Raw genomic sequence first — 14,194 nt, 5'->3', positions numbered from 1 at the left:
AAAAGCAACATATGCTCTAGAATTCCAGTTAAGTATTGGAGACTGTGTACATGTATTTTTATCTCCTGCCCTCTCTCAGGAGAGGATGACAGAAAAGACTAAAAGTTCATAGTACTGCTATAGTTTGCATCTTGGTCCCTTGGCATAGTGCTCTTGGGAGGGGGTGAACCTTTGAGGAGGTGAGGTCTAGTGGGAGGACTTGATAAGGATTGTGGGACCTTTGACTCATGCTGCTTCCTGGCATGAGGTGAGCAATTTTGCTTCACCATCCACTCCCTCCATCAGGTGCTACCTCCCCATAGGCCCAAAGCAAAAGGGCTTTTTTAGAGGCTGAAAGATCTAAAATTGTAAATAAAATTTAAACAACAACACAGAGAGAGAGAGAGATACACACCACACAGATACACACACCCCACACTTTTGTTTTGATGGCCTTGAGCTCAGGGCCTTGCACTTACCAAGCAGAACCTCTACCACTTGAGCTATCCTATTTTATATATTTATATTTTATAAATATTTATATTTTATATTCCCTGCATATCAGGGAAGAGAGGCACATATCGCCACAGCTAGCTTTTTGTGTTGAGATGAGTCTTCACAAAGTTTTTGCCCAGGCTGGCCTTGAACAATGGTCTTCCTAATCTCCAACTCCTGAGAATCTAGGATTACAGGCATGAGCCACTGTAAATTGGCTTTCCTAGGTTTTTTGTTATACCAATGGAAAGCTGACTGGCATAAGTAGTAACAGTAGAAGAGCAGATAGTGTAACCAGATTGTAAAACAGTAAAGGCCAAACCTACAGTAATGTGAAGCAAACCCACTGGATGCCATAGCCTTCCCTACCCTCCTTAATAAAAGCTGAGGAATAGGAGGCTCCAGGTTACCTGTAAAATGGGGATGACGAAATGGCTTTTTTAAACTCATTTAAGAATTCCTTCGCTCTTAGAAGTCCCCAGTTCTACCCTATCCAGTATGTTTCACTCTCTGGAAAAGATAAATTAGAGAACCTGGAATTTGGTATAGCTAAGGCAAACAGTACATCCAAGTCTATATTGACTGGCAGCCTAGATTGACCTTTTCTAGCTCAGGCCTCTCTTTCACTTGGCTCCCAGAATGCTGGTAGCCTGGACTTTTACTTACTATCCAAACAGACTAGAAACTTCTCCCTGGGGTATGTTTGAAAAGATCTACAAACACAGACTCTGGGGATGGGGGGAGGAGGGGGGGAGGAGGGGGAAGAGGGGGAGGAGGGGTCACCCCCACTTGTCAATTACCTCCCCAGAAACACATGATCCATTAGACTTGAGACTTAAATTACAAGGGATAATCATGTAAGCAAAGCGTTCTCAATTACATTATAAATAAAGTAAAATCCCAAGTTTCTACTTAAGGAGGTATGTAGAGCTTCAAACCTAATCCTCATGAAACACTAGAAAATCCAATTATCTGGGATATAAAAACACAGAAAGGTCCAGTTACCTGTCCCTGAAAGACCAATCTGGAATTTTTTTTTAGATGGGAGAAATGAAAATTTATCTGTTTAAACCACTATAGTTATGTTTTCTGTTACTTGAAGCCAAAATTATTCCCAACTAGTATGATTACTGAATGACCTATTACACTAGTTGAGGTGTTACAGAAGTTGGTGTGTTGCACACATATATCAAAATCTTTACTTCTCTTCCTCCTTTCCTGATAACCTTTGGGTCATTCAATGAGTTACCCATTGAGCACCTCTATGCAGCCAGGTATGGCAGCTGATGGTGATTCAAATGTAAAGGAAGATGGACAAGGTCTCTCCTTCAATGGAACTAACTCTGTTAGAAGGTGTTCACCAAATCACACAGTACACCTTACAGTGCATTAGGAGACTCACCTCAGGAGTCACAGGTAGCCTCTGCCAGATGTGATTGTTTAAACGACACCTAAGGTATGTATATGAGCAAGCTCACAAGAGGTCTGAGGCAAAGGGATGTCCAGAATGAACTGGAGACTAGCAAGAGCAGGAATCGAGGAAATGTTCAGATAAATCTCAGTATTTTGTTTGCTATTTCTGCCTACCACTATGATGGTGGTTGAGCACAATGCCCACAATTCAGAATCACGTACTCCCCCACTGACAGGCACATTGCCTATAGCACATCACTCTACTCTTTGGGCCTCAGTTGATTCCCTGCACAATGGGGACAGAAACATTTCCCCACTGGGAAATGATGAGGTCAGTACCTTCTAGAATGAAAGGTGAATGAGATGCCACAAATACACAACACTCAGAACCAGGTTTGGAGTGTAGCAACACTCAAAAAATGTGGTTGATTACAGTGGCTATATTATCTTATTCTCTGATTGCTATACTGATCTGATAATAAGAATAAAATAAGAAAAGTTTGCTGGTTCAGGGTAATAGCTCAACCTGAGAAAATAAAATAGCAATAGTTACATAAAAATAGTTACAAAAAAAAGGAAGAGCATACACCAAGGTAGGTGAGCTAAAACATGAAAATCCTCAAAAACATGAAAGATTTATTATGAGTTAACACTTCTTTCAGAGAGAATCACTTGCAGTAACAGGATAATAACATATCACAATAAACTAGAAAACTGGAATTCCTCATAAGGAAAGAAAGAAAAGTCATTAATAAGCCCAATAAAAACAAAGTGCGAGGAAAGAAAAATAATGGAAATGGATCAGCAGGGACCCATTCCAAAAGAACTGGAACAAAAGCAACAAAAAAGATGACATTTCCAGAGACTCAGAATAACAAAGAGGGGAGCAAGGGGGTGAAAAAGCTTCTAAAGACAAAGCAAATGAGCTAATGGACCAGATGAACAACAGGAGTCTGACATAGCAGCAGTCTGCTTGTATTGGTTCTTTGAGAGACTGGACCAAGCATTCATTATCTTCTATACACTTTCTCAAAAAAAAGAAAAAGACTTCATAGCATGTAAACATAATGTTTAGAAACTTTTCAATGTATATGTAACATTCTCTTCTTTCACATTCATTCTGTATTTACTCATGTTTAAATATCCATTCTCTACCTTAAAAAATGGTAATAGTCCTAAGGTTTGAAGTCAGGGCCTGAGGGCTGTCCCTAAGCTTTTTTTGCTCAAAGATACCACTCTACAACTTAAGCTACAGATTCACTTCTGGCTTTTTTTGGGGTAAGTGAAGATAAAGTCTCATAGACTTTTCCTGACCAGGCTGACTTCAAACTGCAACCCTTAGATCTCAGCCTTCAGAGTAGCTAGGATTACAGGTGTGAGGCACTGGTGACTGACTCTTCTACTTTTAAGCCTCTGGTATGCTCAGAAACATTAGTATAGCATCTTTGTGGCCATCACCCATATTTATTTAGACCTCAAATTATTCAAATAAACATAACCCTAATTATAGGCATATCACATTGATATTCCTTGACAATTCTAAAATATATCCATCTTTTTTTTTGCGGGAGAAGAGGGGTCTAGTTGTGGGGCCTGAACTCTGGGCCTGGGCGCTGTCCCTCAGCTCTTCAGCTCAAAGCTAGTGCTCTACCACTTGAGCCACAGCACCACTTCCGGCTTTTTTCTTTTTGCTTATGTGGTGCTGAGGAATGGAACCCAGGGCCTCAGGCATGCAAGGCAAGCGCTCTACACTGAGCCACCTTCCAAGCCCCCAAAATATATCCATCTTGAGTCAAATATCTTCATCCCATCTTCTTAAGCTTAGTGAAACTTTCTTGTGATCAAATATGCCTATCATTTTAGCACATCATGAAGCTATGTCAGCTGTCTCTCACATAAGCAATGTCTGTTCTTTCCATTCATCTCCCCAGCCATGTCCGGTGTCGCCTCAGCACACATTCTATATCACCACATTCTACCCCCTTTCACTACCAAAGGCCTTCCGTTCTGCATCTAAGAAACCCTTTCTCAATCGCAGTGAATCGATTGATGCTTAAGCAATATATTAGCACAGGGAAGCTCCCAGTATTGTAAGTGCCTAACTAGAGACTTGCTTAAGATGTTATTAGGACACAAATGAGAAAAATGTAATACCTTACTACATTAACTGTCTTCTTTTTTTCTGATAACTTTGTCATATAGATTTTGCCCAGAGTGTGGAGAACCTGCCCCTTCCTGGATTACTAGTACCTAGAAAGAGTAAATAACTCTTCAAATACAAAGCAATCAACACATCTAACCCCCCACCCCCAACCAATCCATACCAATCAGGCCTCGCCTCCATCACCTCCTGTACTGAGCTCTCACACTCTGGGTCACTACTCACCTAACCTAGTCATCCCAGGGCCAAAGCCATAGAGAGCCAGAAGCAGCATCTCTGCCCCAGAGTCCATTAATATTATTCCACCCACTTGCCTGCTTGCCCTGCCTCTCCAACTTCTTTCCACAGAAACCCCAATAAAGTCTTGTGCTCACCATTTCCTCACCCTCAACTCCCAAAGAACCCACAGTTTATTCACTCCTGTTGGAAACTTTAATAAACCATCTTTTTGGGCATATGATCTCCTGGCCTCACTAAATCTCAAATCATTTATAACTATACCATGTCCTAAAATAATAGAGTTTAAAAGGATTTAAAAGAGGCAATAGGCCAGCATTTCCTTCATTACACATTTAACTATTCCAGGCAATCTGCAGGAGTCTATGTGTTTGGAATGGGGTGGGCTGATGCCTATCTTTTCTCCCTTAGGTGAACTAAAAGCTGCCAGAATTTAGAGACTGAGTCTGAGTCTCTAAATTCCATGTTCAACACAATACCCTGAACAGTTCTCAATACAACTTGATTGTTTAAAAAAAAGAGTTGATTATACACTCATAAACCTACATTTATATTTGCCCTCACTTAAGCACTTTATCTGTTGTTCTATTATTTCAGCCTTGTCGAATCTGCCTGCACCCTTCATTTCTCTCATTATTCCTTTATTTGCAACTCCTATATAAGTATAAATATAAAAGACAACACCAGAGGCCATGCTACCTCTTTGCAATTTTAGAAAAGAAGTTTCAAAGCTCTTTTCAAAAGTTCTAATCACCTAGCAATGATTTTTATGGCTTTCCAATTTAGTATGAAATACTCTCAGAGAGGTATGCTTTTCTCCCAAAGCCTTGATTTTATCTGACACTTATTCAGACTGGAATAAGTTGAAACATAACAAAGGTAAAGGAAAAAAATGTTTAATCAAGAAGAACTCTTAAAATTTTTTGCTATTACAAAAAAATAGCTAAACCAATTGTTACCAACAGAGACATTAAGATACCATTCCTGTGCTGGAACCACGACCCAACTGAATCATTCTTCCAAACCAGTCCATATACTAAAAATGAAGCAAAAACTGCTTCTGAAACGTTTATGGATTGCTAGAGGCTACATAAGGTATCTGTGTTAGATCTGCAGTTTGTCCCACTTTTCAGGGAAATGTCTCAATTTAGTGAGAGACAACCTGGTTCACAGACTGTGAACTAGATTCCAGACACTGATAAAACCAGGCCAGGGTCTTTCCCTAGGAATCTAGAAGTCAGAACCACAAAGCCCAGATTGATTTGTCCTCTTTAGTGGTAGAGACACATAATTCTCCTACCACATGAAACAGATTAAGACTTAAAAAAGTTATACTGCAACCAAAAATTAGAATAAAATAACAAAAACTGGGAAAGACAAGAGCAGGACAAGGACTCTGATTGCTTTGTTGGGTCTGCCATAGGCTTGATGAGGGGCAAGGAAAAAACACTTCTGCTCAACATCCTCTCTATTCCCTTCAAGAGCCAGGTTTGCACTGTGGTCTGTTGATTTTCCTGGCTTCACTAGCTCCCACCCTACCTCCTTTAGTGCATTTCATTTTCTTAATCAATTTCTTAAATCTGTGATCCCATCCCATTTGGTGTCTGTTTCTCAGACCCAAACTGACACAATTGACGCAGGAATGGTCTGGAAAAGTAGGCGGTGAGAAGATTAAAGATAGCTCATGGAGTATATCCTAACATGCCATGGTTCAACTGCTAAACACCTTTTTGGTTATTGCTCAGATATCTGGGAGATTCAGAAGGGAAAACACCTAAGAAGAACTATTGTTGTGATGATGATCAGCAATGATGACAATGACAGTGTGAAAGCTGAAAAGAAGCACCCAAGTTCTTGACGGTGTAAAGTATTCCTATATGGTCCTGTACTGGAAGGGACACAACAGGAAACTGTTGGCTGAAGGCCCACTGTGAGAGTTAGAGCTAGAAATGTTTGCATGTTTGGCCAACGTTGATGTAGCACGTTGGGCTGGACTCTAGTAGAGAAACTTGGCATTCAGAAGACTAGGGTAGAGATGTTTATAACCTGGATGTTCATAACACAATTGAGTTCAAACACTAACCAACGGCCTCCTAGAAGAATTCTAGGAGGAATTCTACCATGGAGTATATTCTCTGTTGAGCTAAAAAAAAAAAAAAAAAAAAACAAAAACAAAAAAACACTGCAGAGGCCTTTCTCCAAAGGGAAGCATTCCCTCCCCTCAAACACATCTCCAAGTACTCTATCCATTTCTTACTATTCAGTACCAAGTTGAAAACTAGGGACAAATCCCCCATAATCCCCCCAAGTGCTGGCCCCCTGGTAAGAAAGGGAGAAATCAATCAATATCATGCTGTCTAGGTAGAATGAGCAAATGGTAGATGCTTGACTAGAAGCCTTGGTAAGATACATGGTTCCTCAGGGTGGCAGATTCACAGCCTGATAACTACAGTGCAATTCTTTTTTTTTCTTTTTTTGTGTGTTTTTTTACTGTAAAAATGCTATACAGAGGGGTTACAGTTAATGAGCAAGGTAATGAGTACATTTTCTAATGCACGTTGTTGCCTCCTCCTTTGTTTTCTCCCTACCATTCCTTCCCTTTCCACCCCCACAACTACCTCCCCCGAGCCCCCAAAGTTGTAAAGTTTGTTTTCAACATAGTGTTTTGTATATCTCATTGTTACAATGGGTCAACCTGTATCCTTATTTAAACATTTTGGTTTTCCTCTTCCCCTTCCCAAATTAGAGAAGTGTATATACAAGATGCAGGGCACCGACATCAAATACAGTGAAAACAGGGGTTATACCATGGGGGAGGAAAATACAAAGCAACAAAAAAAAATCACATGGTACATTATAAATTCATTAGAAACAATAGCAAGAAAGAAAAATGATATTTGTGTCCCTATCTTGGGGTTCATTTTGCTTAACATCATCTTATACGGTCATATGGACATAGCTTTTGGCCTATTCTGCTTGTCCTAGACATGTACTAGTTATTGCAAATAAGGGAAACCATGCGACTTATGTTTCCTTGGACCTGGATGCCTTCACTTAATATAATTTTTTCCAAGTGTTTCCATTTCCTAACAAATGGGGCAATGTCATTCTTTCTGATGGAGGAATAGAATTCAGATAGATAGATAGGTAGATAGATAGATAGATAGATAGATAGATAGATAGATAGATAGAGATATATATCACATTTTCTTGATCCATTCATCTACTGAGGGGCATCTGAGTTGGTTCCAAATCTTAGCTATGGTAAATAATGCTAAAATACACATAGCTGTGCTGGTAGCTTTAGCATGGTCTTGTTTGTGATCATTCGGGTAAATGCCCAAAAGTGGGATTGCTGGGTCATTGGGGAGCTCTATGTGAACTCTTTTGTGGAACCTCCATACTGCTTTCCAAAGTGGTTGAACCAGTTTATACTCCCACCAACAATGAAGTAGGATTCCCTTCTGGCCACATCCCCTCCAGCATCTGTTATTAGAGTTGTTTTTTTGTTTGTTTTTGGGGTCCGGTCATGGGGCCTGAACTCTGGGCCTGGGCGCTGTCCCTCAGCTCTTAGGCTCAAGGCTAGCGCTCTACCACTTGAGCTACAGCGCCACTTCCAGCTTTTTTCTTTTTGCTTATGTGGTGGTGAGGAATCGAACCCAGGGCCTCATACATGCAAGGCAAGCGCTCTACCACTGAGCCAACTTCCCAGCCCATTAGAGTTTTTGATTATAGCCATTCTAACTGGGGTGAGGTGGAATCTCATGGACAAATGGGATTACATGAAGCTGCAGAGCTTCTGCATGGCAAAGGACATAGCTAGCAAGATCAATAGAAAGCCTACGGATTGGGAGAAGATCTTCACTAGCCAAACAAAGGACAAGGGTCTCATATCTAAAATATACTTGGAACTCAAAAAATTAAATCTTCCAACAACAAATTCTCAAAGAAACAACTGCCCAATAAATAAGTGGGTTGAAGACTTAAAGAGAAACTTCTCTGAAGAGGAAATAAGAATGGCCAATAGACACATGAAGAAATGCTCAACCTCTCTAGCCATAAAAAGAAATGCAAATCAAAACTACAGTGCAATTCTGAGTGACTCCATGGTTACAGCCATATTGAGATATCCTTCCTAAGTCAAAGAATCCCCCACTGCTAATAAGAAATGGAGCCCATGGGAAGAAGGTAGGTCATTGGATGTGTGTTCTTAAAGGGGACTACAGGGCCCAACCCTTCTTTTAGTTTACTGGCTGCCATGGGGTGAGCTGTTTCTTGCATTGCATGTTCTTGCTATGATGTACTACCACATCGTACATTTCAAAGCAATGAGCCAACCTACCATGGAGTACAAGCCCAAATAAACTTTTCCTCCTGAGCTGATTATCTCAGGTTTTTGTTACAGTGATGGAAAGCCACTAATACAATCCATCACAGTGGAATTCAATGCTCACATCATATGCCAGACCACCTTGGAACAGTTGGTCCACTGACAGTTGGGATATCCTCAATGCACTCTGCAACACTGGCTTAAGGACACACTGAAAGGCCAGGTGCGGGTGGCTCCTACCCATAATCTTTGCTACTCAGGAAACTAAAACCTGAGGGTCATGATTCAAAGCCAGCCCAAGCAACAAAGTCCATGAGACTCTTATTTCCAATTAATCACCAAAAAGCTATAAGTGGAATTGTGGCTTAACTGGTAGAGCCCTAGCCTTGAGGAAAGAAAAGAAAAAGCCCAGGGATAGTGCCCAGGCCCTGAGTTCAAGCCCCAGGACAAAAAGGAAGGAAGGAAGGAAGGGAGGGAGGGAGGGAGGGAGGGAGGGAGGGAGGGAGGGAGGGAGGCAGGCAGGCAGGCAGGCAGGCAGGCAGGCAGGGAGGGAGGGAACAAACTTTTACAATGTAGGATGCTCACAAAATTACAGACTGCTACATGGTGTTGCACCCCAAGAAGAAAGGGAGATGGGCTTAGAAGACAGGGAGTTAAGAAGAATGACTCCACTCGTCATTTCTGTGAACAATTCATAAAGGCAAAATATGGTCTCAATTCCTACCCCACTGGTGTATGGGAGCAGACAGGGCTCAGTCTTGTCAGGGCACAGCAAAGATCTCACAGAACTTTTAGTTCTGGTATCAATAAGGACCAAAGAAGAAATTAAGTCCTTGGACAGAGTCAGAGGAAGCTTCATCTGGCTGGCTACATTCACACAAAGTAGGCAGAAGAACCAGGTGGCCCATTTAAGATCCTTAAATATGTAACACCACTTGGGTCTGTGCCTGGGAAGATAAGAACAACTTCCCTCCAGTACCTGTTTGCTATGTGTTCATCTGTTGATACGTCTTAATGTTTAATGTACTATTATAAACTTGGGGGATGGGGATGGTACTAGGACTTGAATTCAGGGTCTCTTGCTTGCTAGTCCAGAACTCTACTTGACCCACCCTCTCATTCCTTTTTTCCTTTAGCTATCTTTCAGGTAGGGTCCGGAATTTTTGCCCAGGGCTGGCCTCAGTCTTCCCACATATAGCTAAGGTCAAGGTAAAGAGCACCATGCCTAACTTACTAAGATGCAGGTCTCACCTTTTGCTCCGGATGTGTTCCTCTTAATCTTTACCTTCTGAGCAGCTAGGATCATAGGTAAAAGACACTACCATAAATTCTTGCTTGTGGCAGGGGGAGGGTTGTTCTCCGTATCCTGTTTTATAAAAGTTCTTAATTTCTCCTTAGTGAGTTTGTTTTCTGATTGAAGCCCTAGGCAAACTGTAGGGATTTTGTTTTTCCTCAAGGTTGGTAAGCACAATTTTTCCATTCAACTTTCCTTTCCAAATCCCAGCATTTACACTTCAGGTCGCAGTTCTAGTGGTTGGTCAAGATCCACTTCTACATAACCTTGACCTTCAGTACCAGTTCAGCATGGATTTCCCCTTCAACTCTCTTTACTCATAACTCCTATGGAGGGATTACCAATCTGTTTAAGCATGGCAATGCATTAACATATACTCATGCTTTGGTATACTTTATCCACTGTTCATTCCTATGTTTATAGCAACTTGAGTAGCTCATTCTATTTCCTATTGTCACTTGTGAAAAACTCCTTAAGAATTCTTAGTTTAGCTCTGGCCGTTCATTTCTGGTAGATGCCACATGTTCTCCTCTCATGTTCCCTGCCTCAAATTATTGTGAATGAAGAAAGCGCAATATATACCAACAGCTGACAAATAATGGCTGGAAAATCAAAAAGGAGAACAATGAAAAAGATGGTTATTAAGGATTCTGCATAGAAAATAGAGTAGACAATGTTAAACACAGCACAAAAACTATGCACTCTACTTTGATTTAGATATTCCCTTCTCCAAATTTCTCCGTGATTTTAATCCCTCCATGATTTTAATCCCTCCATTACTATACAGTAGTGCTAGCTATACTTCCCAATCCTTCCTTATGGGTTGAAGAAAAGGTTCACATAATAGTGTATACAAATAATGTACACCATAGGACATGGATGTTATTAATATTACATTCATTACTAAAATACTGATACTTTCCTTTCAATTCTTAATTGTCAAATTAATTCTTAATAGTCAAACTAAAGTTTTCTTATACCATAATGGAACCAGGATGGTTTTTCCTTAAAAAGGGAAGGAATTTAATACATGATTGAAACAGTACAAAATTTTCTGAATGCCTCTTTCCACTCTGGTACACATTGAGTCATCTTAAAAATTGTCTCTGCAATAGGCAGTTCATTTTAGTAATCAAAATAATTTAGGTGTTCCTCAGTATCTTACTGATACTAATTTTCCAATTAATTCCACTGTGCTCAGAGAACAAGGTCTATATGATTTTTTTTAAAAATGATCAGTCTTGCCGGGCACTGGTGGCTCATACCTATAATCCTAGCTACTCAGGAGGCCGAGATCTAAGGATTGTGGTTCAAAGCCAGCCCTGGCAGGAAAGTCCATGAAACTCATTTTCAATAAACCACCAGAAAACCGGAAGTGGCGCTGTGGCTCAAGTGACAGAGTGCTAGCCTTGAGCTGAAATTCTGAGGGACAGCACCCAGGCCTAGAGTTCAAACCCACAACCGACAAAAAAAAAAGGTCAATCTTGGTGCATGTTCTGTGTGCACTTCAAAACAATGTATATTCAACGGTGCTGACAGTGTTGTTGAGCTCTTCTGTGGTCTTAATTCATTTTCAGTATTCCCCTCTATGAATTATTCAGTTGTTGAAGGGGTCAATGAGAACTGCATAAACTTTAACTTGTCTGAGTTCCAGTAGTTTCTATTTACCTATTTGAAAATCTGGGGAGTTGGGGGAAAATAAGAAGGTAGGACGGAAGGAAAGAAGGAAAGAAGAAAGGAAAGAAGGAAGGAAGGAAGGAAGGAAGGAAGGAAGGAAGGAAGGAAGGAAGGAAGGAAGGAAGGAAGGAAGGAAGGAAGGAAGGAAGGAAGGAAGGAAGGAAGGAAGGGAGGAAAGAAGGGAGGAAAGAAGGGAGGGAGGGAGGGAGGGAGGCAAGCAGGCAGGGAGGGAGGCAGTACTGGAGTTTGAACTTAGGGCTTTGTGCTTGGTAAGCAACTACTCTACCACTCTGAGTTACTCTGCCAGTCCTCATGAAAGTCTGTTTTGAAGTACCGACACAATTTAGGATTATTGTCTGTTCTTACTGATTATAGAGTAACTTTTTCCTTTTAATTTTCCTTGGTCTTCATATTTAGATTGAGTTTATTTTACACAGCAATACAATCTGATAAACCTCTTTTAACTGAGTGTTTAGATCATGAACAGTTAATATGTTTTCATCTTGCTAGTGGTTTTGTCATAGTGATATCTCTTCTTTGCTCCCAACTCTACTTTTTTGTCCTCTTGTATTTAATTTCATGATCTCACTATACCTCCATAGCTAGTTTTTATTCATTTCTGCTCTACTTTTTTTTTATAGTGGCTCTTCAAAGCTTATAATGTACATTTCTAACCTACTCACCTATCTTTGATTAATACTAAACTATTTGTGCTTAGCATAATTTTAGATAAGAGGGGTGGTGAACTGACTGGGTTAGGGGAGCCCAGGTAACTAATAAAACATTATTTTGGGGGATGTCTGTGATAATGTTTTGGAAGACATTAAAACTGCAATAGGGAGGGGTCATTTAATCCTTTGAAAGCTCCAATAAAACAAAAAGTGGAGATTGGATAAATTCTCTTGCTAAGACATCTGTCTTCTCCTGCTTTTGGACATGCCCATGCACATGTGTGTGCACGCACACACCCTGTTAGTTCTGCTTTACTGGAGAATCCTAATGTAAAAAGTGTATTTGGGGAAGATGTGATCATATATTTTACTTGTTATAAGCCCATAATACATTATTTTTGCTTTGGACAGTCAACGGTTAGGTGAAATAATGGAAAATATGACTTACATGGAGCTGTTTTGCCACTTCAGAGTCTCTTAAAAGGAGTCCGTGGGGCACTCTTTTGTGTAAAGAATGTGCTTTAATATTTCTTATAATAAAGATCACTTGACAATCAGTTTCTTTGGCTTTTGTTTCAAAAAACTTATATGACTTACTTTAAGATGTCTCTCCAACTATAAAATTCTGGGCAAAAAGGTTATGTTTATAAGTTCATAATCTGCCTCTTTTAGGGCAACTAAACTCTGTGTTATATCTGTCCGTCCCTGTCTTGGACATGAGAGTTCCTGTCCCTTGCAGCAGAGGCAAACTTTGGCTTTATCTGTGAAAACGCATAAGCCTAAAGAAGTTGTCCTACTGCTGTTACTATTCTTTGCCCAGAAGGAGAAGACCTTTCTGGATCCTTCTGGGTACAAGATTGTTTCTCTCCCAACAACCTTATCCCATAGAAGAGAAGGTTTTGGGGAAGTAGACATTCCTTTGTGCATGCCCCAGGTGGCACCTGCTGCAGGGCTGAACCACCAAGAGACTTCTGTCTGGTGTCTTTCTGGGAATTGTCAATTAGGCCCTTGAGAGTGAATTCCCCTGTATCTGCAGTTCCCAGTTAGTTCAAACCACTGTTATTACATTCGGAGATTTTTTTTTTTAAGTGATTATTCTTGGTTCTTTGGTTTATGTCAGCAGAAGCCATGTTCTCTCACAACTTTTTAGATCATAATTGGAAGGGAAATACTCTGCACCACAGAAAGCATGAAATTACCATATCAGCTTTGTTTCAGATTGAAGTAATAACCATATTCAGAAAGGAGGAAAACAGCAAACTAACATTCTTGATGAATGAACACTGAGTACACTCTCGGTATTCATGTATAGAGACCCCAAAGTGAACAAACAACTTCGGAAAGAAAAGAATACCACTGCTAGATTAGCACTGAAAACAGCTTTCACATACAGGCTACACTACAATGGGCTGTATAAATTAAAATGAAACCCCAACTGTGATTCTTTCTGAGCATATGTTGCCACTGCAGATAGAGTGGATAGGATTCAGAGTAACATATTAATTTTTAAGCCCCTATTATGTATGTTAGAACCTTATTACTAATAGGCTAGATGAGTGTATACTAAACAGATTTTGTAATGAGTTTCTTTCTTTACTGTGCAGACATCAAGACATCCTCATGAGTTTTGAGTACCCCAATTTGCAGAAGCTAGGAATGTTAATAATTCTGTCCTTTCTATTCCTGATATACTGGTAACCTTTGCTCTGATTGCTGCACGCCAGGCAATTAGAGTGCAGTGCGTGGAAGAGCTAAATCAGGCACTACAGACTACATCATACATACAGAGCAAAATGTGTTCCTACTGCAGATATTTAGCTTTTTAATCACATTTGCTTGTATTCACCTCATAATAAGCGTGCCTATGCCCCAGAGAGTGGCCCAAACTTCTCCCCTATCTTTTCACTTCATAGGACCCTTTCCATTTTGATGGGCAA

At 40.3% G+C, this 14,194-nt stretch overlaps 1 protein-coding gene across 2 annotated transcripts in view; it reads right to left on the bottom strand.

The window, feature by feature from the left end:
• Window positions 1-14,194, bottom strand: part of Wasf3 (WASP family member 3) — a 118,549-nt gene that overhangs the window by 43,481 nt on the left and 60,874 nt on the right. The window lies entirely within an intron of this gene.

The sequence above is a fragment of the Dipodomys spectabilis genome, unplaced genomic scaffold, assembly GCF_019054845.1.
Source record: "Dipodomys spectabilis isolate Male_0828 unplaced genomic scaffold, ASM1905484v1 ptg000095l, whole genome shotgun sequence".
NCBI lineage: Eukaryota > Metazoa > Chordata > Mammalia > Rodentia > Heteromyidae > Dipodomys > Dipodomys spectabilis.
Note: the sequence above shows the minus strand (reverse complement) of the source record. Positions and strands in the feature narration are given on the sequence as shown.